Source organism: Podarcis liolepis (genome assembly GCF_965112155.1).
Source record: "Podarcis liolepis genome assembly, chromosome: Z".
Lineage (NCBI taxonomy): Eukaryota > Metazoa > Chordata > Lepidosauria > Squamata > Lacertidae > Podarcis > Podarcis liolepis.
In genome coordinates, this window is record NC_139570.1 from 9,087,032 (window position 1) to 9,111,021 (window position 23,990).

Genomic DNA, 23,990 nt, shown 5'->3' on the forward strand with positions numbered 1-23,990 from the left:
AGCTTTATTGCGACCCATAGATCCAAAATACACAGTACAACAATGATATCAACAGTTATTAATGCGTAAGAGTGGCCTTGCTAGCCAATAGAGGAGCTTTAGTCCACATATACTGATTTCTGATCGTTACTGCCTGTGAGAGAAATTTTGAAACAGCCAGAGTAATAGTATCAGTCTTATCCTCAAGGAGAACCTTAACATAAAAGGATTCAGTTACAGTTAGGTAGCCGTGATGGTCTGCCTTGGTCGAAACAAAACAAAACAAAATAAAAAATATAAAAATTCCTTCCAGTAGAACCTTAGAGACCAACTAAATTAGTTATTGGTATGAGCTTTCGTAGTGTGCATGCTACTGGAAGGAATTCTTTAATTTTATTTCATAAAAGGATTCAGCAATTCCAGGTTGTTCTGTTAATATCAGTTTGATTAGAAGTTGTCTAACCTGTTTTTTTACAGACGACAGAGTAATAAAATGTGTTCCATACATGCAACATCCTGGGAACATGTGCACAGCTTAGCTTGGTATGGTATGCCAGCCAATCTTCCACTCAGCACTTCAGATGGAGACATTTAATCTGGCTTTAGAAAATAGACAGTAATAGCTTGGTACGGTCAGATTCTTAAGTTAGGGAGATAAACAGAAAACCCTGCAGATATTGTATTCCTAAAACAGATGGGCCACATATGAGCAAGGTACAAAAATACTTTACAGTCTTTGAAATATATTACAATAAAGGTAAAGGACCCCTGGACGGTGAAGTCCAGTCAAACGTGAATATGGGGTTGAGGCACTCATCTCGCTTTCAGGCTGAGGGAGCCAGCGTTTGTCCACAGACAGCTTTCTGGGTCATGTGGCCAGTAGGCCTAAACTGCTTCTGGCGCAACGGGACACCGTGACGGAAACCAGAGCGCATGGAAACACCATTTACCTCCCTGCTGCAGTGGTACCTATTTATCTACTTGCATTGACGTGCTTTCGAACTGCTAGGCTGGCAGGAGGTGGGACAGAACAGCAGCAGCATACCCCGTCGTGGGGATTTGAACCGCCGATCTTCTGATCGGCAAGCCCAAGAGGCTCAGTGGTTTAGACCATAGTGCCACCCACGCCCCTGTATTACAGTATATAGCAGCATTGCCACTATCGCCAACCTTAACTGCACCTACTTTAAAACTACCAGATCTCATCTATTACTTGTGCTTGCTGCTTTTTACTCATGCATTTGGGGATAGAGTAGCTCATGCGCAGGTGTGCTTACTGTAGGACTTGCATTTTGTTGTTGTGTTACTGTTGTGTCGAGTGGTTGTGGCTTTATTGTTTAAATACTGATTTCATGGCAAGGTAGCTTGGATTAACAATGTTATTGAGGCATCTCCAGCACAGTATATTTTGCATAGCTGTTTATACATTTGAAGCTCAAAAGTTAGTAATCACTAATCAATCATACCCGCCTGCCCACCTGCTGTGTGGCCTTTGGTCACACTGGCCTTTGTGTTGTCGACTAGTCATCCAAACAGAAGATCAGGACTAGAAATAGGAAATGTATGGGATGGACGCATTATGTGGCTTCGACAGGTTTGCAGTCCATGGCATGCGCCACTGCGGTAGTGTTGTCTAATCTCATCTGACGCTACTAGACCCTCCAAGTGTCCCTGTTTTCCAGGGAAAGTCCCGGATTTACAGAAGCCATCCCAGTTTCTGAACTGATCCCGGAATCCCTCCTTTTCCTTAGTGAAATATACTCGGAGAGTGGATTTCATGCTCTTTATTCAGCTCATAGTGGTAAGGAGGAATGGAAGTTCCCCCAGAATGTCTGCTTTATATACGTTATTTACACAATGGGCTGCACGTGATTGACTAATTCCGGGATTCTCCTGTAGGCCAATCAGGTTGTGGATTCACTTCCACCTGGAGCTGGATTGGGTGGGTCCTGCCGACCAATCATACTGCTGCATTGTTCTAGGACCGATCAGACTGCTGCATTTTGGATCCTATTCAACTCAGTACATAACACTTAGGATGTTCCTATTTCCATCAGAGAAATGTTGGAAGCTATGAGCTACATGCTAGTATTCAGTAATGCAGGTCCAGATTTTACTATCAAAGGCTTGCAGTGCATATGGATAAGCATGGCCATTTTGCCCATGCCCATTTTGCCCATTAAGTCTCTGGTCAGCTGGGAGGCATGGGGCATTCTTGGCATGGCAGCATAGTCTGGCAGGCTCCTGGCAGGGCCCCCTGGTTGCTTAGCTCTCTGAGGCCCGGGGCAAGTGTAATTGGTTTCTCCCCTAGCCTGCATGGTCCGGAGGCAGCCAGTGAAAACTCTTGAGCACTGGTGATAGTGTCTCGGTAGCTGCCGGGTTTTGCACCAGATAGAACTTCTGGACCAGGTCCAAGGGCAGCCCCACATAGCAGTGCATTGAAACAATTGAATCTTGAAATTACCAATGCATGAATCACCATTCCTGGGAACTGGGCTGTACAAAATGCTTAATATTGATGGCATGGAAGTTGAAAAATTCTTCCTGCCACAAGTGAGTGGAAACAGAACGTGCTTAAATTAGCACAACGTGAGTGAGTACTCTGCTGTAGACATGAGTCTGCCTGAGCATTTTCAAAGAAATGTGTGGAAATCCCCAAGTATATATATAATTAGGGGATTAGGATTCTATTAGTATCACTCTCCCTCCCTCCTTCCCTCTCTTTCTCTCTCTCGCACACACATGGATAAAGATCTTCAGTTTGACTAATATTATGATTTTATTGTTTGGACAAAGGCAGGAGGTTGGGTTATTTTTGGTTTCACATCATTTCCATGTATTGCTTAATACCAAAGTAGGACTATGCCTTAATAGGAAGACTACACACACACACACACACACACACACACACACCTTTTAAGTCATCTTCCTAGTAATTGCCTTCTCTGTTGTCATTGTTGAATCCTCCCCAACTCTCTACCAGTAGCAGGATGAAAAAGCACACTTTGATTGTACCCTGGATGGCTCTCTGTCCTCTATCAGGAGTGCTGATAGATGGTGGATTCAATGAGGCCAGAATCCAATTTGATTTATTGCCTTTAAACTGCAGGGGCCTTCTGGATTTGGACTGCTGTTCTAGGAAAGTGGGCATTCCCTGTGTAAAATGATATTGCCAGTGACTGACATTTTGATTGTCTCTTAGCACTTGGGATCATAGAACAAATCTCAGTGGGTGATCGTAGGAAAATCTCTGCTTTCTATAAAAATAAAGTCACAGTCCTTTGTGTGCAAATTAAATTCTGTGCTGGGATACTCATAAGAAAGGGGATGCACACATATAAGATAAAGCTCCGTAAAATCTGGAAGAGGGCAAGGTTCAGTGATGGAGGCCATAGTTTCAGCCTCAGAAGTGTTGGAACTACAACCAGGGAAACGCAGGTTTGAATCCATATTCATCCTCCTAAGCATAAGACTACACTTGCCCTCAGTGAAGTGTTACGTTACCAGGTGTTAAATTTTGTGCTGGCATTTCTGGCCTGGTGGCTGGTCTTGTGAATGTGTCAGGACATGTCAATATGAGGCCCAGTGCGACAGAGTGGTTAGTCTAGGATTGAGGAGCCAGTCACTGTTATGTACTGAAGTTCTCACCCTGGGCCAGCAGGGGGATAATGTAGTTATGCAAATAAGGTATCGAAAGTGACGTTCAGTGATTGGATAGTTTTAGAAAATTGTTACAGTTACGTTGTACTGGAGCTCTATATAATCAGGCTGACTGAACCCTTCAGTTCAGTGCTGTTCTGGCCTGTGAATAAACAAGAGCAGTTTGAAGAATCGCTGTGTCGTCTGATATGTTCACCCACAACTTAACAGTCACTCCCTCAGCTGAATCCACTTCATAGGATTTTGGGTGTTAAATGGGGTGTTTGGAAACAGAATCATGTCCTTAACTTAGGTTTTACTAAATGCAAAAAGCGTTGATGCTTGAGCCTGCATAGAATCTGGCACACATGCATCCTGTCTGCCTGGTTGTCATTTCAAAACGGAAATGCTTCCTTGTAAAATGATCCCAATCTATTGCAATAGCACCATGACGATCCCATCATTCTTCCAAAAAAAATTCTAGCCAGTGATCACATGGACTGAGTGGCATAATGAGCTTATTAATTCTGAATAATACATGGTTTTGAAAGCTTCTGTCTAAAATGAGATGAGCTCTTTTATAGCGATGACCTAGCAGTACAATAAACCAAGAGAATTTATGGGGAATACTTTAACAGACAGAACAGTGGCTTGACCCATGAATAAATCAATTTGTTTGAATCAACTTGCAGGCTGGGGTGGGGACAAAATCTGCAATGAGCTGAAAGTTTACAAGGTAGCATATTGGATAAATGTGTAGAAGGCAACAGCTGCTTCATCAGACTTCAGGGTTTACAGCTGTGCTGCCTTTTTGTGGAATATGGAATCCAGTTAAGACTTAATGCCAAACAATAATTTGCCATGGTATCTTGAATAATGCTATCATCTGAGCCCACCAAATCAGGACCTGAAACCATAGTTTGTTTGAGGCTTGTCTGCAAATCACAGTTTCAGCTAACTGTAGTTTGGCATTAAGCTGAACCAACAAAACCATGGTTTGAGATGCTCTTCCAGCTGTTCTAGGTTACTGAGATTCATAGCGAAGTCAGTGAAGAGAGAGACTGCATAAACCATGCTTTACTTGGAACACAAATTATGGTTTGGAGTTCTACATGTAGAAAGTTTTCCCATAGTTTCCCCTTCAATATAAGCTGCTGCTTCAGGCTTGGTCACTCATTGCAAGCAATTGGTAGTTAGAGTAGTCATATAGGTTGTGGCCATTTGAAGCCCAACCTGCCCCCCTGTGACTGCTATTCACTTCCATGGACCTCAGCCTCACCTGGACTTTGTACACTTATTTATTACATTCATAATTTTGTGATTCCTCCCATGAGTCCAAGGTATTCATGTCCCAACTCAATAAAATAAAATAAAATAATAAATACTATTCTGAGAGATAAATAATACTCCAAGATAACACAACCAGCATAAAACACACCTAAAATGTAAATCCACATATAACAGTGCAGGATAACATCCTAGGATAACATCCCAGCTGCTGGTGAGGACACACCCACACACATATATAGTTTGCATTTCTCTGACATTTAGGTCATCTTGGGGACCATCCTTAAAAGTAGCACCTCCTGACTCCGGACTGCAGTTACACATTTGAACTTTTTGAGTCCTAAATCTGTATATACGTGACTGGGAATTGTGTCTCACTCTCTTCCTGATTAATGAAAGAAGTAATAATACCAAGGTGTTCAAAATGAATCTGTTTCCTTTGGGTTTCTAAGGTGACATGTCAGTTTCTCCTTTATTGCTAAATCCCGAAGTTTGGGGCACCAGTTCTAGATATTTGGAACTGTAAGCCTTTTCCCATTGCTGCACCATCATTTAATTTGTTACCACAAGCATAAACCTAATCAAGTCTTTAGAAGGTGCTTCTACATTACCATCAAAAGATACAGATAATAAGCATGGGCTGGAGCCTTTAACCATGTTCCCTCTGCTAATTCTATCCTTACACCGGCCCTGTGAGTTAGGCTATGACAGAGAAAGAGAGAGCGACAAGCCCAAAGTCACACAGTAAGATTTGTGGCTAAGGAGGGATTTATGTGTGTATCTCCCTGATCCCAGTCCAACATTCCACTACGCCCTTCCCTCTAACAACGGGAGTTGTACTTCAACAATATCTGGAGAGCCACAAGTTCCCTGTTCTGCATTATCTGGATGAACTAATTACTGGCAAATCAATGTTTTGGGCAGTGTTCAGCAGCAGTCCTAATAAAGGCTATATTCTAGCAGAGCCAAAAGACACAGGTTGATGATAGCATGTTGGCAAGCTGTGCCCTCTGAGACTCACGCCTTGCTTTTCAGTGTCCGGTGGGTATCTGTTCTTTTTTTTGGGGGGGGGGTGTCCTCCGTTTAAGTCATTGGCTGAGTGTCAATGAAAACAGTTTGTTCCATTGCCTTTAGCTTCTTGGTTGCCAGTTCCAAAGAGATCCTTGGCTTGCTGCTTTCAACTGCTGCGGCATCTTGCTTGGATGAATGCGCTGGTGCTTTTCCTAAGCATATTTAAAAAACAAAACACTTCAAGAAACAAAACAATGTCTAAGTAATAATTGCTGAAAGCATTGCAGCGTTGATGGAAGGACAAGAGCCAAATTTGAAGGGCAGAAATATGTAAGCAACAACATCAAGAGGGATATTTCTTGCTGTTGTGGGTTGTATATCTTCACTTTATTGGACTGGCAATGATGTCAGCCAGATGACTGTGTCCCTCTGTGAACTGAGAGCAAATCCCATAAAGAGAAGGGAATGTAAGAGAACAGTTATTAAAATTTGGTCCAGTAAGGTTTTGGTTGTGTGTGTGCTTTGGAAAAAATCCCGCAGTGAAGTCTTGTGGCACCTTAAATACTTAACAGATTTATTGTGAGATAAGCTTATTTGGTGCCACCTGGTATTTTATGAATTCTGTAGTTGACTTGGCATGAGGAAAAGTGTGTGTGTGTATCTGTGTGTTTTTAACTAGGTGTCACATTTTTGAACTGCAATCAGTTTCAGAATTTGCTCTACCAAGTTAAACTGGGTGCACTTGCAGAAATTTAAACAATGCTAAAGAAAGGGGAAAAAACACATTTTACATCCAGGCAGTTTAAATGAATGTAGAAGTTCTATAGCCACCAATTTATATGTTATGTAAAATGAGTAAATTGCCTGAGGTCTCTTTCCTTGAATAATCTAGATCGCATCTGCACCACACATTTAAAGCAGTATTGTACCACTTTAAACAGCCATGGCATCTCCCAAAGAACCCCGGGAACTGTAGCTGGTTGAAGATACTGAACATTGTTAGGAGACTCCCTATTCCCCTCACTGAACCACAGTTCCCAGAGTAGTTCCCCCTTTTTTGGGAAACTCTGTCAGTTTCCTCCTCTCTAGTCTCATTGTTGTCCCTTGCAGAACTCAGTAGGGAGGAGAATGGTGCAAAACATGAATTAGTTGGCTCTGCCAGTTGTTGGGTTTGGCTCCAGCTACTGTTTGGGCTCCCTGTTTTCTGCCCTACCAGCCACAGCCACACAAGACCCAATGATCAATAAGCTCCACGCACCTGTGGGGTGTGGGGTGGTGGAGATAAGGATCTTGCCTGGTGACTGGATCTGGTTCCCCACACCGTTTTAGATGGCTTCGTAAACACTCTGCCGTTTGCACACAGTGTTACCATATTTGTTTGCTGGCAGCTGTTAACAGTCTGGCAATGGCAATGCTGAGAGTTACTGCTATTCCTTCCAGGTGGGTTATACATTTTGTAAGGAAGTGGTTTTCTTATTTATTTATTGTTTAAAAAACCATTAAACCAAGCTTGCTTAAGTGAGAGTTTGGGCCTGTTGCCATTTATGTAACCACAGGACTCGGTCCATCAAAACTTAATGGATGTGTTGAAGGAGTCTGCCTAGCTGAATTCTGAGTATCATTTAATAAGATGAAATGCTATAATCTTGTGTGCCAGGCAGCCCCCCAGAATTACACTTAATGCACGATAACTTTCCAAGTGACGCTGCAAAGTAAAGAACTCTTAATTGGATTGTCTCGCGCTGGCAGCCAATGCATGCTCATCTGTTATAATGAAGACTTTGTGTTCTGAGAAATGTTTTCTCCTAGGACTGGAAAGTAGTTAGGCTTTTGGGACAGGCAACGGTGTTGCCATTACCATGGTTAAAATGAGTTTTAAAATATCCTTCCCCACCCCTACCCCCTTTTTCCTTTTTTTAGAGTTCTACACCCAGTTTTATAACCAATGATCTGGAATGGCTTGAACAAAGATTTCCCAAACTTCTGATAGATGAGAACCAAACTAAACGACACACAGGAGATTTAGAAACGCTCTCTCTGCTTACAGCCCTGCCCCTCTGAACCTCAAACTAAATGTTAATAATTTACAGCCCTCTGACCAGAAACAAAAAGTTATAGGATGCAAAATACAGAGGGGGGGGAGGGGGGGACCTCAGAAAGCAATAATAGATTAATGGAAACAGTGATAATTTTTGCAACTTACCTGTTAAAAAACCAGAGCTCTCCAATAAAACGATCAGAGACTCTGAAGACGGGCCTGGGATGGTCTGTTTAATGGAGTATTATCACAGTTTCTCTGCCTCTCTCATCACCCCAGGATAAAAAAAATCCAGTTTTTTAAAAAAGTGCTGCTGATTCCATCTCTCTGTTATTACAAGGACAGTCTTGTTTGCATGATTTTTTGGTATATATATGCCCTATAAACTTTTTGAGGGAAATGCATTGAAGCCTGCAGAGGGGGTGGGGACCGACTTTCCTGTATCTGGTAATAGATAGTCAGTTCAAATCAAGCAGCCTATTCTGAAAACCAGAAACTGGCAAACCTGGAGGGATGCTTTTTTGTTCGGTTTTCAGTTGAAAAGCAGTTGCGTGGAGCTCCTTGTTTCAGTGGACTGCCATGTGCATATCCTCCTTCCCCGCTTATCTTCTGTTCAAAGTCACCATCTCCAGGTTGCTTTTCACTCTGCAGGGGAAAAGACACAGGATCCTGTTTCAGGACAGTTTTGAGTTGGGGAAAGAGGTGCAAGAAGCACCCTCAGCTCTGCAGCATCTCTGCAAGAGGAATAATGTAATGACAGAGTTGCACCTGGTGCAGAGATAGCATCAGAATCACCGGCCTTCTACACCTCCAACACAGGCAAAAGTAGATCTGTGGAACTTGCAGAGAAGCAGCAGAAAACACTCTTCCATTCTTAATAGCACACAGCTTTGGCTGAGCAAATAAAACTGAGCGAAGATATGGAATTAGCAGACTTAGGAGTCCTTGTTAGCACAGGTGTCTTTAGAAGCACCTTCATCCTTGCCAGCTTTATTTGAGCTTGTTGGCTTTATCTCACCATCTTCTTATTCCAGAGAAAAAATTGGGCACAATTTTTTGTGCACAAGGAGAATCATTGCTGAAGCTTGTTGCTTATTTGTCTCTTCCTCCAGCTTCATATGCCTTGTTGGCTATTGATTCTTTTGAAAAGAGTTTGCATCGAAAGCAAGATATCATTACATTATAGGATGGGGTTAGAGGTTGGTTGGTTTAGACGTTACCTTTGGGTCCCCTCTGTAGTTTTATACCTGTAAAATGTTGAAGGAACTGTTGAAGTGGTCAAACCCGTCTCTTGGGCTTCATACACACTAACCTGTCTGTAGCACCAAAATGTAGTTTTTCCTCAATCCAGAATCGTTCATCCACAAGGTTGTGTGTGGTTACTTGATATGTCTCTGATTACGTTTCCCATACGTTTCCCTCCCTGCCCAGGGGAATGAAGAAAGAATTGGTAATTGCAGTCTTGAGGTGTGCCCTCCCACATCATTGGGCAGGTGTAGGTACACGTGTTTTCAAACAGACATGGTACAGCCAGTGCTACTTTTCTAGAAAAAGAGGAGCCGGAGCTCACTGTGAACTTCTCCCTTCTTCTCTTAGAATGGCAATAGTGCCCACCTGACAGGTGCCATTGCTGAGCTCTGATGAGCTCCGGCTGAGGGAAAATACCCTGAGTACAGGGCAATGCAAAATTAATTGGCAGTGCGCATTTATTTTTATAATGCAACTAGTTTTTCTTGCAGCACTTTTCAGGGGCAAAAAATATGCAGTAAACCTCGTGTGTGGACTACATAGAAAAAAGCAAGTACTCAGTCTCCAGTGATTAGGTTATCCATGTCTTTTCCTCCCTACATACAGCCCAGGTGAATGAAGAAGAAAGTCATGACTGTAATCTTGGTATACACCCGGAGTCAACGGGTAGTTGAAGATACACCCCTACATTGCTAAGACAGCCTAAAACTGTTTTCGCTTGGTTTTTTTCATGGTCATATGGTAGGGCAGTGGTTTTCAACCAGTGTGCCGGGGTGCCTTGAAAAATGGTCAGGGGTGCCACAGGCAAATTAGCCTCCATCTCTCTCCTTTTCTTTCCCTCCCTCCTCTGATGCCCTCTTGTGTCTCTGCTTTCCAAAGGCTTGCACAACTATTTGTTACAGCAGCACCAGCTATAAGCTCCCCAGGCGAATGATGCCTCTGGGGCTGGCTAGGGGGTGCTGGTTGACAGGAAATGAGTAAGCAAGCAAGCAAGCAAGCAGAGGAGGGAGCCCAGCCAGCTAGTCCTCCAGCCCTTGCTGTTGGGAATGGACAGACAAATGGGAGACCAGCAGGCAGGCAGGCAGGCACTGCACTGGCCTTTCTTGTGCTTGCTGTGTGCAAGGCCTGCCTGGGAGCTGAGTGCCTGTTGCTGAAGGGGAGCCAGTCTGCCATGCAGGGTCAGCAGTGCCCGCTGTTGCCACTGCTGCCTCCAAAGGTAAGGTGCTGGCCTCACAGTCATCTTTGGCCAGTCTCTGTTGGGCCACTAAGGCTGGGGGCATTTTCTTCCCAGGCCGCTGTGGGGCAGAGTGAGGAGGCACCTCTCTTTGGGGCAGGGAGGGGCAGCTCAGTGACCAGGGGCAGCAGCAGCTGCTGCCCAGAGGACTCCCAAGGAGAGGGGAGAGGAGGCTGGGGGAACCTTCCACAAGGGAGGGTGAGAGGCTGCCAGCTCTGCAAGCAAGGGGTGACATAACTGGGGTCCTGAGCCCCACAGGACTGCCTCCTCACATTGAGTGCAGAAAGAATGTAGGGAGCCGTAGACTCAAAAGGTTTGAAAACCTCTGCTGTAGGGTAAAGGAGAATCAATATGCAGCGAGCTTTTATTTTAGGCATGAAGCCAATTTCTCAAGAAGCACTCTTCAGGGGCAAAAAAGTATGCAATAGATCTTGGTTATATGTGGATTACATGGAAAAAACAAGCACTTGATCCCCTTTGAGTCTAGAAAAAAAATGTTGTATAAATGCAGCCTTTGTTAAGTTAATGGATGTAGCCAAGCCTATCATGTACCTCTTTGAGGGACTAAAAAGAGTTGACCGAGAAAAACTGTGTTGTCATAGAGACTACTTGCTTGCGATGCTTCCAGAAGAAAGGAGAAAGACCTCTCCGCCACCTTCCATGGCAAGAGGCGATGCAGTCCTATAAGGTGTAGGAGAGTCAGCCAAGTATCGGTCTGGTGTAAACGCTTGCAGGAGTTCAGCAAGAGGACGTGCACCAGTTGGAAGCAAAGCAGTATGTCTAGCCCAAACCTTTTGCAGGTGCAAATGGCATTGAAAGCCAGATTGCATGTAACCACCTTTATACCATCAGGAGCATAAGTCAAGATGTTGGCACCTGTCTGTCTTGGGAGGCAACCGAAGAGAGGGTGTCTTCAGGGGTGAAGTCAAACTGTTGGAAGGTTACAGTGCCTGTTATGCCTGTGGAGACCAATACGGGAGAGACATGTTTTGCTGCAGCTGGGGCAGATGAAGGTGAGTGGCTGTGTTGCTGCAGATGCACCATGGCATTTCTCCTCTCTGTGTTCCTCCCAGCAGTCATTTCTCCTCCGTTGTGGATACACAACCTGCCTTGTCTTCAGGCACTGTGGTTGTCTTGCAAGGGATTCCCACACAGCGCGGTTGATGTTGCCAGCCTTCATATGTTTGAAGATGAGTGTACAATGCAAATGGCGTCTGAAGGAGCCCAGAGAGGCTTGACCTGCTTTCTGTGCTGAAACCAAAGCTATAACTTTGGGGACCCCTGGAAACCCAGTAGAGAAGCAGGGTCTGCTGGAGTATTAATGCCATGAGCCATCTTACACTCAGTCTGCATATGTGTGTAAGTAAAACCATATATCGCCAATGACACAGTAGTCTCCGGTAACCTGCATTCCAAGGAAACCCAACCTCAGGTCTGCGCAGGCACCTCAAAAGTATCTCACTGCTTGGAGATTGGAGTGCATGCAAGAGTGACATTCCTTGATTCAGTCCAGCTTTCCTTGCTTCAAAACACAGCTCCAAGCACATGAGAACCCTTCTCTTCCAAGGAACATTAATCCATGACTGGCAGAAAAGGCTTAACAGGCAGCCTAAGATTCTGGGTAGACTGTTTATGTGCAGGGAAAGTAGGGGGTGAACAGTTTTCTTATTTAATGGTTGTTGCCACTTCAAAAAAGAAAAAGGGGAAAAAAAGAGGATGCTTAAGAGCAAGGGAAGGATACAGCTTTCCCAGCAAACTTTGCTTCTCTTCTTCACTGGACAATAAGAACCTTGGCGGAAGATTGAGTTACTCAGAAAGGGAAACCAGAATCAAAGCTGGGGGCTTACTCTGCATGACTGACTGGCTGATCCCTAAAAAGGATTCCATTCTGAGTTCCTGAAGGCATGTTCCCAAGCTCAGCTTCTCATGTGAGCTTGGAAACAAGCTGGAGGTAAAGTGAGTTAGACTGGGCTTTCCCACTTGCAGAGTGAAATAGAGAGAAGCTCTTGCTAACCTGGTCTCATAACTTGGTCTGTTACAGACTGTTTTATCCCATGCTTCAAATGTGGAGAATACTGTCTGCCCTGCCCTTGCATGTTAGTTTAACAAAGTCACTGGCATGTGAAAAACTTTATTGACTCCTCTGCCCACCCTGTGCCTGCACTTAATTCACTTGTAACTACAGTACTAATATGCTTACAGAATGCATATATTGTTTTTCAGTGCTGTGCTATCAAAGTAGCACGTAATTAAATCAATTACATACAAGCAATTTAGAATCAATATATAAATAGCAAAACCCCCTAAAGCCTGCTTTAAAAAAACTCTTACACAACAAAAATAAGCAAGATCAGTTGTAGATGATGAAAACGAGAAGCGGTGCAAACTCACAAATGCAGAAGGGCACAGAATGAAATTCACTTCTTTGCAAAACACCAGTACATCTTTTCAAACCATCTTCCCAAAGGTTGACTGAATGCATGGAGGAGGAGCAAGATTGCGGCTAATGAACGCATCTGAATTCCACTTGGTGAGGAACAAGAAGAGGAGAGACCAATTGTACTTGAGTCCTGCATCTGGTTGGCCTTTATGAGAACAGGATGGTCGGCTAGATGGGTTTTTGTTCTAACTCAGAAGCCAAACACTTCCAGTGTTCATAAAAGTCTCACCCACAATTTCCACACATTGTTAGACCTTATGCTGAATGCAACGTGGGCTATATCTACCCACAGGAGAAAAAATGCTATAAATAAGTCAGAAGTTAAATCATTATAATAAAAGGAGGGAAACGCTATGAAAAATAGCGAAGAATTTCTTTTGCTCTCCAGCGCCATCTGTATGTTTATAATGCATTCAAAACGCTGGTTTTTTTTACTAATGTAGGTGAGTTCATGGTCAGATGGTAGGATCAGTAGGTGTGATTCTACTTCTGCTCCATGTATTGAATGTATGAATGGGGAGAAGATCTGTAAAAGGCTATTTAAGAAGGATATAAGTGAACACTCTAGAGCTCAAGGGGTAGAATAAAAAAGGTCCTGCTTCCTGTGGTGGCCAGTCTTTCTTCCAAATTAGTTTGGTGGTAGTGGTGGTGGTGAGTAAATGTATACACCACTCAGTGCCAAAATAAGTCTCTAAGTCAGGCACCCCCAAACTCGGCCCTCCAGCTGTTTTGGGACTACAATTCCCATCATCCCTGACCACTGGTCCTGTTAGCTAGGGATGATGGGAGTTGTAGTCCCAAAGCAGCTGGAGTTTGGGGTTGCCTGCTCTAAGTGGTTTACATGTGAATAAAAATCAATTGTAATGTATAAAAACCAAGCATTAAAATCAACACATCCAGAATTAAAACATGAAATAAAATCACATTAAAATGTCAGTGTTCAAATATGTATAAATAAGATACACACCAGAAGAAGCTCCAGTCAGTTTCCTCTTTCTTCATCTTGCAAAACACAGCAGGAAGGAGGATGGAGACAAAACTAGCAGGAGCTTGTTCCACCTCTCATTGGCCTCTCTGCCTCCCACCCTACCAGTCTCAATGAGCACCAGCCATCACTGATGCTGGGTTTTCTCTCTCTTGAATTTGCAAGTTATTTTATTACAAATTATGCTTTTGGGTGTTCCCAGTTTAAATAACTCGAGTTTCAGTTTCACCCTTCTCTAACTCTCAGAGAGAAAGTCCAAGACATGTCACTCAAGCTAATGAATTGCATCAAAATACAAATACAGGTTTGTTTGTTTGTTTGTTTGTTTGTTTAAAAAGGTAATTCAGTCACATGGCACAGAACTTTAAGGAGTTCAGAAAGAAGTAGACCACGCCACTTAACACCAGACCCCATTATTACTACTTACTCAACACTGCAATGCTTGATTGGTAGCTAAGCTCCCAGGAAATATATTAGTTTTGCCTTATAGTCATTCAAGTTTTAGTTTATTTTAGTAAGCGACACGTCATGCTAGGCTTTCAGAAACCTGTACGCAAACTGAAACACATGTAATATGTATAGATTTTCACCCAAAGCTGCCACAGACGTTGAGCATGGCAAGATCTGTCAGAAGAAGAGGCAAGGCCAGGCATAGGCAAGCTCAGCCCTCCAGATGTTTGGGACTACAATTCCCATCATCCCTGACCACTGGTCCTGTTAGCTAGGGATCATGGGAGTTGTAGTCCCAAAACATCTGGAGGGCCGAGTTTGCCTATGCCTAGGTAAGTTATCTGATCACCTTCAGAAGATGATTGGTCTTCAGCAGGATGAGAAGACAAGGGACAAGCCTTTCTTCTGCGCTTTCCTATCCCACTGCATCCTGGCTCCTCAGGGACCTTGGTCTCCTTCTTCAAATGCTTTGGGGACTGTTGTGAAGAACTCCCCCATTCCTTTTTGCTATGGCGGTCCTGGCCTCACACACAGACTGGATTGCCACCAGCATATTTACTTTCCAACTTTCTGTGGAGCAGGAGAGGAACCCCCCCCCCCAGCATTTTGGGAGCACAGCACTTTCCGTGGAGCCCTGGCAGCCACCACTTTGTTATTGTCCACATTCACACCCACTGCTGTTCCTTGCAACACATGAAGCAAGACATCTGAAATTAGGCTGTGTAGATCTTTCATGTGCAAAGCACATGTGCAGCAGCAGCAGTAGTTAAGCTATGTGTGTGTGTCACTGGCATGGCTCTTGACACAGATATCAGAAAGGCAACACAGGGCCCCTGAATACTTAACCCATCTCTCACTTGCGGGAAATTCTTCTGTCCTACCTAATGACCCAAAAGCTTCTCATTCCCAGCCATGGAGATACATTGGGTTGTGTGTGTGTGAGCAAATGCTCTAGAAGGCTTTGACTACTAGTAATGGCTTGGGTGGGAAAAGCTGCCATTGCCTTCTGCCCTAATAAGCCATCACCTACCACTTTCTGATAGCTAAGGCAGGAATGTGGGATGTGGGTGGCCACAGAGCCTAGGACTTGCCGATCAGAAGGTCGACGGTTTGAATCCCCATGGCGGGGTGAGCTCCCATTGCTTGGTCCCTGCTCCTGCCCACCTAGCAGTTTGAAAGCACATCAAAGTGCAAGTAGATAAATAGGTACCACTCCGGCGGGAAGGTAAACAGCATTTTCGTGCACTGCTCTGGTTCGCCAGAAGCAGCTTAGTCATGCTGGCCACCTGACCCGGAAGCTGTATGCTGGCTCCCTCAGCCAATAAAGTGAGATGAGCACCGCAACCCCAGAATTGGTCATGACTGGACCTAATGGTCAGGGGTCCCTTTACCTTTGAGGCAGGAATGTTGGGGGTTTTCATTTGCTGAATGATCTTCTGCCATCTGTAAGGGAGTTGTCAGGGAATGAGGTCTTGCACCAGCATGCTGTGCAGGTGCCAAGGCTCAAATCTGCAAGCAACTCCTCAGAGAGGAATCCCAAGTGATGTGTGAGACTGTGGCTGCTGACTGGTGCATATTGGGCCAGAAGACAGGGAGCCCCATGGTAGGTGGACCCATGGCAGGTGGAACGGGCTCATTCTAGTTTTGCCCCCGTTGTGCTCCCTGCTGTGTTCTACAGGGGCAAAACAGAGACTAAGGAGAAGGAGGAAACTGACAGTAAAGGGCTGCCCCTTGTGGTGGTTTTTTTTTAAAAAAATCATCCATATTCTTTATTTGTTTCCATCGTTTTCCAAAACTGGTACAAAAATGAAAATAGTGAAGAGGAGGGGAATGCAGTCGTGGGGATTTTTGACGTCGCCACCAGACATAATCAGCAGGATAGCTGCTTGCTTGAACAGAGTCCTGCAGATCAGACATGACCCTCCCCCCCTTTTAAAAAGAACCCCACACAGTCACCCTCTCATCCCTACCCTCTCCCACCCATCCACCCACCTGCTTCATAAAAAGTCAAAGAGTTTGACACAAAACAAGCTTTGGTCGCTAGCAGTAAACATGGGAGTTAACGTTCGTTTTGTCTCCTAGTACACAATAATGGAGCCACGCAAGAAGTCGTCATCATCCCCCCACCCTTCCCACCCCCAATATATTCAGTGCTCCCTATTCCACAGTGACCCTGAGTGCAGACTTGGTGCTGACTGCAATGCACACTGCTTGCCCTAATGGAAAGTCCATCACTGTCTAAAATGGTAATGATATTGCCAATTCCGAGCAGAGATTTATTTGCAAGACCAAGCTGAAGAGTTTTAGAAACCATCTTGTCATTTAAAAAAAGGCCTGGGAGACTGACCTAAAGAATTTCCAAAACAATTCTGCAAACTAGTGGGTGGAAGAAGCTGCAATCAACGCCCCCCCCCCTCCAAGAACATTGTTCCTCTTGGCTTGCAGATAAATCACTGTTATTTTAGAAGTCCAATTCTCTCATTGGTTGTAGGAAGATAGGGGAAATCCCCCCCCTTAACCAACTTTCATGTGGGAAAGTGGCAAGGTGCAAAGAGGGTGCCTCCCTCTATGCCCCTCTGGTGCAAATGCCCACCACATGCTTTGGCTATTTCCCACACCCTCAAGTTTGTGAACAATCATCAAAAAGGAAAACTGGAAATAAGCCAGAAAGATTTACATAAGATATTTACACATACTAAATATCTAAGAAGGGAATAGGGGGGAAACAATGCTACTGTATTTTGTTTTATTTTTAAGACGGATGCAAAACTAGAAGGGGTAGCATTTTAATCTTTGGACACACTCTAGGGAAGCATCCCTTTTCTTCTGGCAACTACAGTGGTGCCTCGCAAGACGAAAATAATCCGTTCTGTGATTCTCTTCGTCTAGCGGTTTTTTCGTCTTGCAAAGCAAGCCCATTGACGGATTAGCGGATTAGCGCTATTAGCGGCTTTTAGCGGCTTATCGGCTGATCGGATCAGCTGATAAGCGGCTTAGCGGCTTAGAAAAAGGGGGGGGGAGAGAAAAAAAAACCTGCAGGAACTCACAAGACATTGTCGTCTTGCGAAGCAAGCCCATAGGAAATTCGTCTAGCGAAGCACCTCCAAAACGGAAAACTCTTTCGTCTAGCGAGTTTTCCGTCTTGCGAGGCATTCATCTTGCGGGGCACCACTGTATATAAACCAATTCATTTGCCCCCATTGACACAAGGCACGTTAACCTGAGGCAGCCTTCCTTGGTTGTCATGGAGAGGAAGCCAAACCCAATCCGCACGTTGAACCACTTACAGATCCCGGTGCCATGCAAGAGCGGCTGGCTCTCCTTGTCTGGCTGGGACGCAGCCACCTGCAAACTGCTGGTTAGAAACAGACCCCATTCTGCACCCCCGGTGGAAATGGTGGACTGGCTGGAGCAGCCTCCCCTCCTCTCTCCCTTGGGGTGGTTTTAAGGAAGAAACAGGCAGATGGGGTTTGGCTAAGCACAGACTGAGGTTGGTGGGGCAGTGCCCCACATGTAAACTTGGAATTTAAGCTTTGCGCCTGTTGTATAGTCAGAAAGATGGGCGACAGACACAGCCCTTTATTACAGCAGTTAGCACTGCTCTGAGTCTCTGAACAACAGCGAAACTGGCTGCCTTATATAATGCTCAATAACTTGTAACAGTAACGATTTCCAATGAACTACCCAATCGGTGAAAACAACTCTCAATCCTTCATTTGCATACTGGTGGCCCAGAGTGAGAACTGCAGCCCAGTCTGAATACATAACACCACCAAAGAAGAGAACTGCGGGCTGTGCAGGCCAGAGTGGCTCAGGTGATACCCCCGGGGGCTGCCATCTTTTTTTTGTGGTGGCCATCATCTGCCCCTCAGCCTTGCAAGTTCCTTGTCAAAATAGGGCATTCTGGGGCATTAAGATAGCAGCTGCTACCTTGATGGAGCTTTGAAGAGCTCCAGTAAGCCCCCCCCCCAAAAAAAAACATTTCCCACAACCTCTGGAATTAGCAAAGGGTGGGGTTGCTCCCACTGATTCTTACACCATGCTCCACAACCCAATTTGGATCGAATGTTTGGTTTTCCAAATTTTAGCCAGCTCTATACTTAACTGCATTGGAGTTGGACCTGACAGCAAGCAGTATGAAAAGCACCGGTGATTCATCTTGTCACCAAAACCTCTTGGATGAGGAGGTAAATAGAGAACTGTCCATCACTACTTCTTCCCAGTTTCACCGGCTTCTCCAATGTTTCTGTTCATGTCTGTGAAACTTCTCCATCAGCCCCCAGCATCACTGATGACGGACTGGTGTCTTTGACATCCTTCTGCACTGCAATCATAAAGGACTTTTAAACTTAAAGAGCTTCTCCATACGCAGTGGAGGCTTGGTCCATTTGGGGAAATGAGGCACTGCCCCCAACAAACTCAGTCAGCCTCCACCTCTCTTCCTCCTGACTTACAGCCAGTTCAGGGGTGATAGCATTTGCTACTTCTTCTTTAGTCTCAGTGTTGCCCTTGCAGAACTCAGGCAAGAGGAAGATGGGAACAAAACTAGAACAGCCTCTCTCTGTTGTAAGTATCTGGATCTGCCTGCTGTCAGCTCTTGCTCTGCGTACTCTTAGCCTCCCTGCATTCAGCCCCACTAGCCCCAAACAGGCACCAGCCACCATGGGCAATGGGTTAACTTCCATTAATGCTTCATAAGGCATATTTTGCAGGTGCTCAGCATTACCCAATACTTATGCCTCCCTTGATCCCAGAACTGATCCCAAAGGGAATGAGAAGCACATGGAACATGCATCCCAGTACTACTCTGGGATGGCTTTGTGCTAAAATTAAAGACCTCTGTCTGGTTTGCATAATTCTTGGACTCAACAGAGCAAAATGGCTTCATTTTGTTTGTGTTGGGTTCCTGCCATCCTAAATAGTGTTGCCTTGGCCTCCCAGTTATTCCCAAGTGGGGAAAAGTCCTTTAAAATACAAACATACACAAAAAGGTGCTTAAATGTTTTGGACGGATGGATTAGGAATGGATTTCTATGCGAAATGAGCCACTTTGGTGGTTTATGCTCCACCACAGATGCTGTTAGTGGTTTAGGCAGCTTTAGAGGCATGTATTAATTTGGAATTGTATCCCACTATTTCCCACTCTTAATTGTTTTAACTGCTTTTATGTATGTAATCTTTGTAGATGTAAATTGCTTTGGAATGCCTCATAGGAAGCAATTTTTCAATGAAAAAAAAATATTATTATTATTAACAGAGCAGATGGATGGTGTATATTAATATATATCAGTGATGGCTGATGGATTATTCTTATTGTTAATGTGAGCTGACAATATTTATTCTTATGTTTTGTGGTTTATTATTTTTTGTATAAATTTCAAGAGGACTTTGTTTGACTGATTCATGGATCTATTAGCATATCCATCCCTGATTTTTACAGATCTAATTTATTGAGTTGTTCTGAAGATAAAATGGTTATTACAAATAATTGTAATAGAGATGGGATGGGATGCACAGATGGGATGTAACTGTGGTGGATTATCTTCTTTGCATTCAAAAGACCTCTTCTTTCAATCCACGTTGGATTGGAAGACACCCCTTTCTGAAACTGTTAAATAGTGGGAAAGATGGACGAAGGACACAACTGTGTTGGATTCACAGCTCTTTATTGCAGCAGTTAGAACTGCTCATGGAGTCAGACTGACTGCAGCCTAGCTGGCTGCTTTAAGTAACTTGTAACAGTAACAACTCCCAACTAGCTAACCAATCAGTGAGTGACAGTTCTCAATCCTTCATTTGCATACTGGTGGCCCTGAGTGAGAACTGCAGCTAATCTTAATACAGTGGTACCTCTGGATACGAACAGGATCTGTTCCGGAGCCCCGTTCCCATCCAGAAGCGAACGCAACCCGCGTCTGTGCGTCTGTGTGGGTCACGATTCACCACTTCTGTGCATGCACATGATGTCATTTTGACCATCTGCGCATGTGCGAGCAGCGAAACCCGGAAGTAAAGCACTTCATTACTTCCGGGTCGCTGCGGAGCGCAACCCGAAAGCGCTCAACCTGAAGCACTTCAAACCAAGGTATGACTGTACATAACAGAAACCCTGACGTGTCTAGACAGCACAGGCAACTCCCCCTGCTTTCGTTGGGGTTATGTTGTGGGTCTCTGCATGCATAAGTAAAATGAGCACCATCTAAAGCCTCTAAACACCTGGTTTTTTTAGCTGCTCTCCATGCTCTTTGGTTCAGGTGGCCAGAAAGGACAGGGAACAATGTGTCTGAGCAATACAGCTTCCTGCCCAACAGCTGCCACAGTTGTGAGAGCTCCCACATGCCATTTTGGAGCCCATAAGTGTTTTTTTTAAAGGAATTTAAACCCTTACTTCTTGAATTTTGGCTCGCTGAGATCCTCTTCAGGCTCTGGGGAGGGTCTCCTTACGAACCACGAGCACTTTTCAGCTCTCTCCCACCACTTCTGTGTTTGAATGCATTCATTTATTTATTTTGTGCCACGGTGCATGTGTGCAGTAGTGCATGAGTTGATTCCGCTCAAGTGGGGAGTTGCCAGTACTAAGCTGGATGGACCAATGTTCTCAGGATCAGGCCGCTTCCTATGTTCTGTATAAAGGATGGTTGTAGATTTCCGTTCAGCGGCAAAGGGAAACCTATAAATAATCTGATTTTTATGAGGACTCCTCAGAATTGTTATGAGTACTTCTGCAAATGAAATAATACGCAAATCTATTATAAAATGTCAAAATAGGTCCTTCTGTCCTTTTGGCAAAGCTCAGCATATAATAAAAAAGGACTATTTTGACTGACAGCTGTTTAGAAAACCACAATTTCTTTTTCAGATTTTATGGCTGTCAAAATAATACAAAACTGGAGATTGGAAAAATCTGGTTGACAGGAGAGTAGCCAGAAATTAGTAGCAGAGATGTGCTGGCTCACTCATCTGAGTCTAGCCTGGTGTTTGAGGTGATGCAGCTGTCTCCAATTTCCTTTGCTGGAATGTCATAATGTCACAAATCCAGCTGAAAACTGAGCAGGACTTACTACTTTCTGCAGGGGTTTGGAAAATCGTCTTGGTAGAGCAGGAAAGATGGGTGATAGCTTGGTTAAGCTAGACAGAAGCTGGACTGCAGACAATATTAGAAGTGGGTTGCTAATTCATTTAATTGGTTGTTGCTCGGTCCCTGCTCCTGCCAACCTAGCAGTTCAAAAGCACGTCAAAGTGCAAGTAGATAAATAGGTACCACTCCAGCAGGAAGGTAAACGGCATTTCTGTGCACTGCTCTGGTTCGCCAGAAGCGGCTTAGTCATGCTGGCCACATGACCCGGAAGCCGTATGCCAGCTCCCTTGGCCAATAAAGCGAGATGAGCACGGCAACCCCAGAGTCAAGTCACGACTGGACCTAATGGTCAGGGGTCCCTTTACCATTTTTTAAATTTGGGGAAAACAGGTAGAGCATTTGTTTTGCATGCAGAAGGTCTCTGGTTCAATTCCCAGTATCGCCAGGTAGGGGTGCGAATGTCCTTCTGAAACACTGGAGAGCTGCTTCCAGTTAGTGTAGATAATAATGAGCTGGATGGACTAATAGTCTGACTCTGTATATGGCAGCTTCCCATGATCCCAGTCCTCAGTGGTTCATCTGAACATCATGTTTTTGCCAAATATTGGCAATGCATCTGTAATGGGAAAATCTAGGTGCGAGGCTGCTCAGTCACCCAGCTGGTCGGGCAGAGCCCGCGGGTCCCTACAGAATAAAGGAAGGAGTCCAGCCACCAACCGAAACAAATAGCTGTAGACCAAAGTTTATTGCGCAACAGGTTCAAAGAGGAATTTTGAGCCCTGAGGATAGGGTGGCAATGACTTTTAAAGGTTTCCCACCATATCCCAGAATACAGTTCGTTTCGCATCATTGATACATTATTGCCACATCACTGACATGTCACAAAAGGGGAGGGGTAGACAGGGGTTACACTAGTTTAACCTTGGCAAATAAGTCCAAACCAGTCCTTGGTACAAGATTAGCATAAGCCGACATGTCAGGGCAAGACCCAGGTATAAGATTAGCATAGGCAAACACCTCTGAAGTCCCACCACCCAAAGTACAATAGAACTTCCTTTGCATGTCTGGACCCCTTGACAAGTCTGGTGATGGGATTGGGCTTTCCTTGGCCAACAATCAGCTCAGCAATTGTCACCTCTGGGCACTTCCTGGGGTAGGAGGTGTGTATACAGGGAAAGAGTCCTTTTTCCAAGGGCAAAATGGTGTTGGAATGGATGAACTTGGCAAAGGGGTTGATTTTATATGATTCATAAAGCTAGGTATATCCCCTGAGCTGTCAAGTTGAAAGGATACATTCAGGCATAATATTTTTAATTGTTAACAACTTTAAAGATGTGCCCCCCCCCGTAATTTCCGTAACACATCTTTACTATTCGTCTGCTTATATATAATATCTAATGAGTTCAAGGCATGATATGTAACAGCCATACAAGGGTTATGTGGCTGCCCTTGAGAGGAGCAGCCCCACATCTCCTCCCCACATATTCTTCATAACATCTAGTAAAAGAAGACACATGACATGAGTTCTCTGCCCACTCAAGGAGCTGCCAGAGACATGTGAAAGTCTCAGCGCAATGATGCCACACCAGTGTTTTCTTCTGCTGGCTCATACCAGGGAGAAACAAGGGCTAGGAGAAGTGGATCTGTTGCGGGCCTGGAGCCAGCACCTGACATGATCAGGCAGGTGCCAAGACCCATGAACATAGGAGAGGTCACCGGGAGCTGATTCTGGTTATCAATCTCCTCCCCGCTCCCCCCTTTTTAAAAAACTTTTTTACCAGGGCAATGTGTATGCCACAGAGAAACGTGCTGGCTGAAAATACAGCTGCTTCCCATCTCCATTTCCCCCAAATGCCTCTGGAGCCAACCACATCAGTGGCCTGAGGCCATATAATAATAATAATAATAATAATAATAATAATAATAATAATAATAATAATATCTTTATTGTCATTGCCCCCTCTCGGGGACAACGAAAAGGAAAGTTCCACTCAGGGCTGCTTTGCTTCTTACTATAAAGGGACCTTTGCTCACCACTGGGCGGGGGGGGGGGGCATGGCTACCAGCCTAGCAATGCCTTGTTTGTCCCTAGAGATCCCAAAGATGCTGGTGCCTCCTCCTATGTCTTCAGTTATAGATGTCACACTTGTGGTTCCAAGGGATTTGAGAAGATACTGGTTTTGGTCCAGGAGGCAGCTGTGTTCCATCAAGATAAGCTTAGGTTTTACACCAAATGCATGTGACTTTTCCTAGAGGGAGCTGTTCCGGTTGAGATGGCCCAACCCTGAAATGTTTCTAAAGGTGGGTTCCCAATGGAAATCTCCTGCAAGGAAAGTGGTTATTTGCCTGAATTTAAGTATATTAAACTTGCATAGCAGTGATGAGCTGAAGTTTCTCGTGTGTGTGTGTGTGTGTGTGTGTTGAATCTAACTTCTGTTGGGCAAACCCCCTGGGAAAACAGTTCTAAAAACTTCTTAGCCAGTTCCAAACTTACATTGCCCCACCCCCTTCTCTTTCCTTTCCAGTTATCATCTGGCAGTGGTAACTAGGAATACTCACAACATCCCCTGCCCCTGAATGCCTTCAGTGCTGCTCTAGTAG

The 23,990-nt window shown here is 44.6% G+C and overlaps 1 protein-coding gene and 1 long non-coding RNA gene across 6 annotated transcripts in view; one reads left to right on the forward strand and one right to left on the reverse strand.

Annotated features, from left to right (window-relative positions):
* The window catches only part of GPR50 (G protein-coupled receptor 50), a gene marked incomplete at its 5' end in the record, with an annotated part of 74,170 nt that overhangs the window by 39,261 nt on the left and 10,919 nt on the right, over window positions 1–23,990 (forward strand). The gene's annotated exons all lie outside the window — the stretch shown is intronic.
* Window positions 4,513–23,990, reverse strand: part of LOC310698897 — a 123,089-nt gene continuing 103,611 nt past the window's right edge. For all 4 annotated transcript variants that reach the window (XR_014521795.1, XR_014521796.1, XR_014521797.1 and 1 more), the window contains 2 exons: window positions 8,120–8,599; window positions 4,513–6,128 (listed from right to left, as the gene is read on the reverse strand). This is a non-coding gene — a long non-coding RNA (uncharacterized lncRNA). The remainder of the gene's footprint in view (window positions 6,129–8,119; window positions 8,600–23,990) is intronic.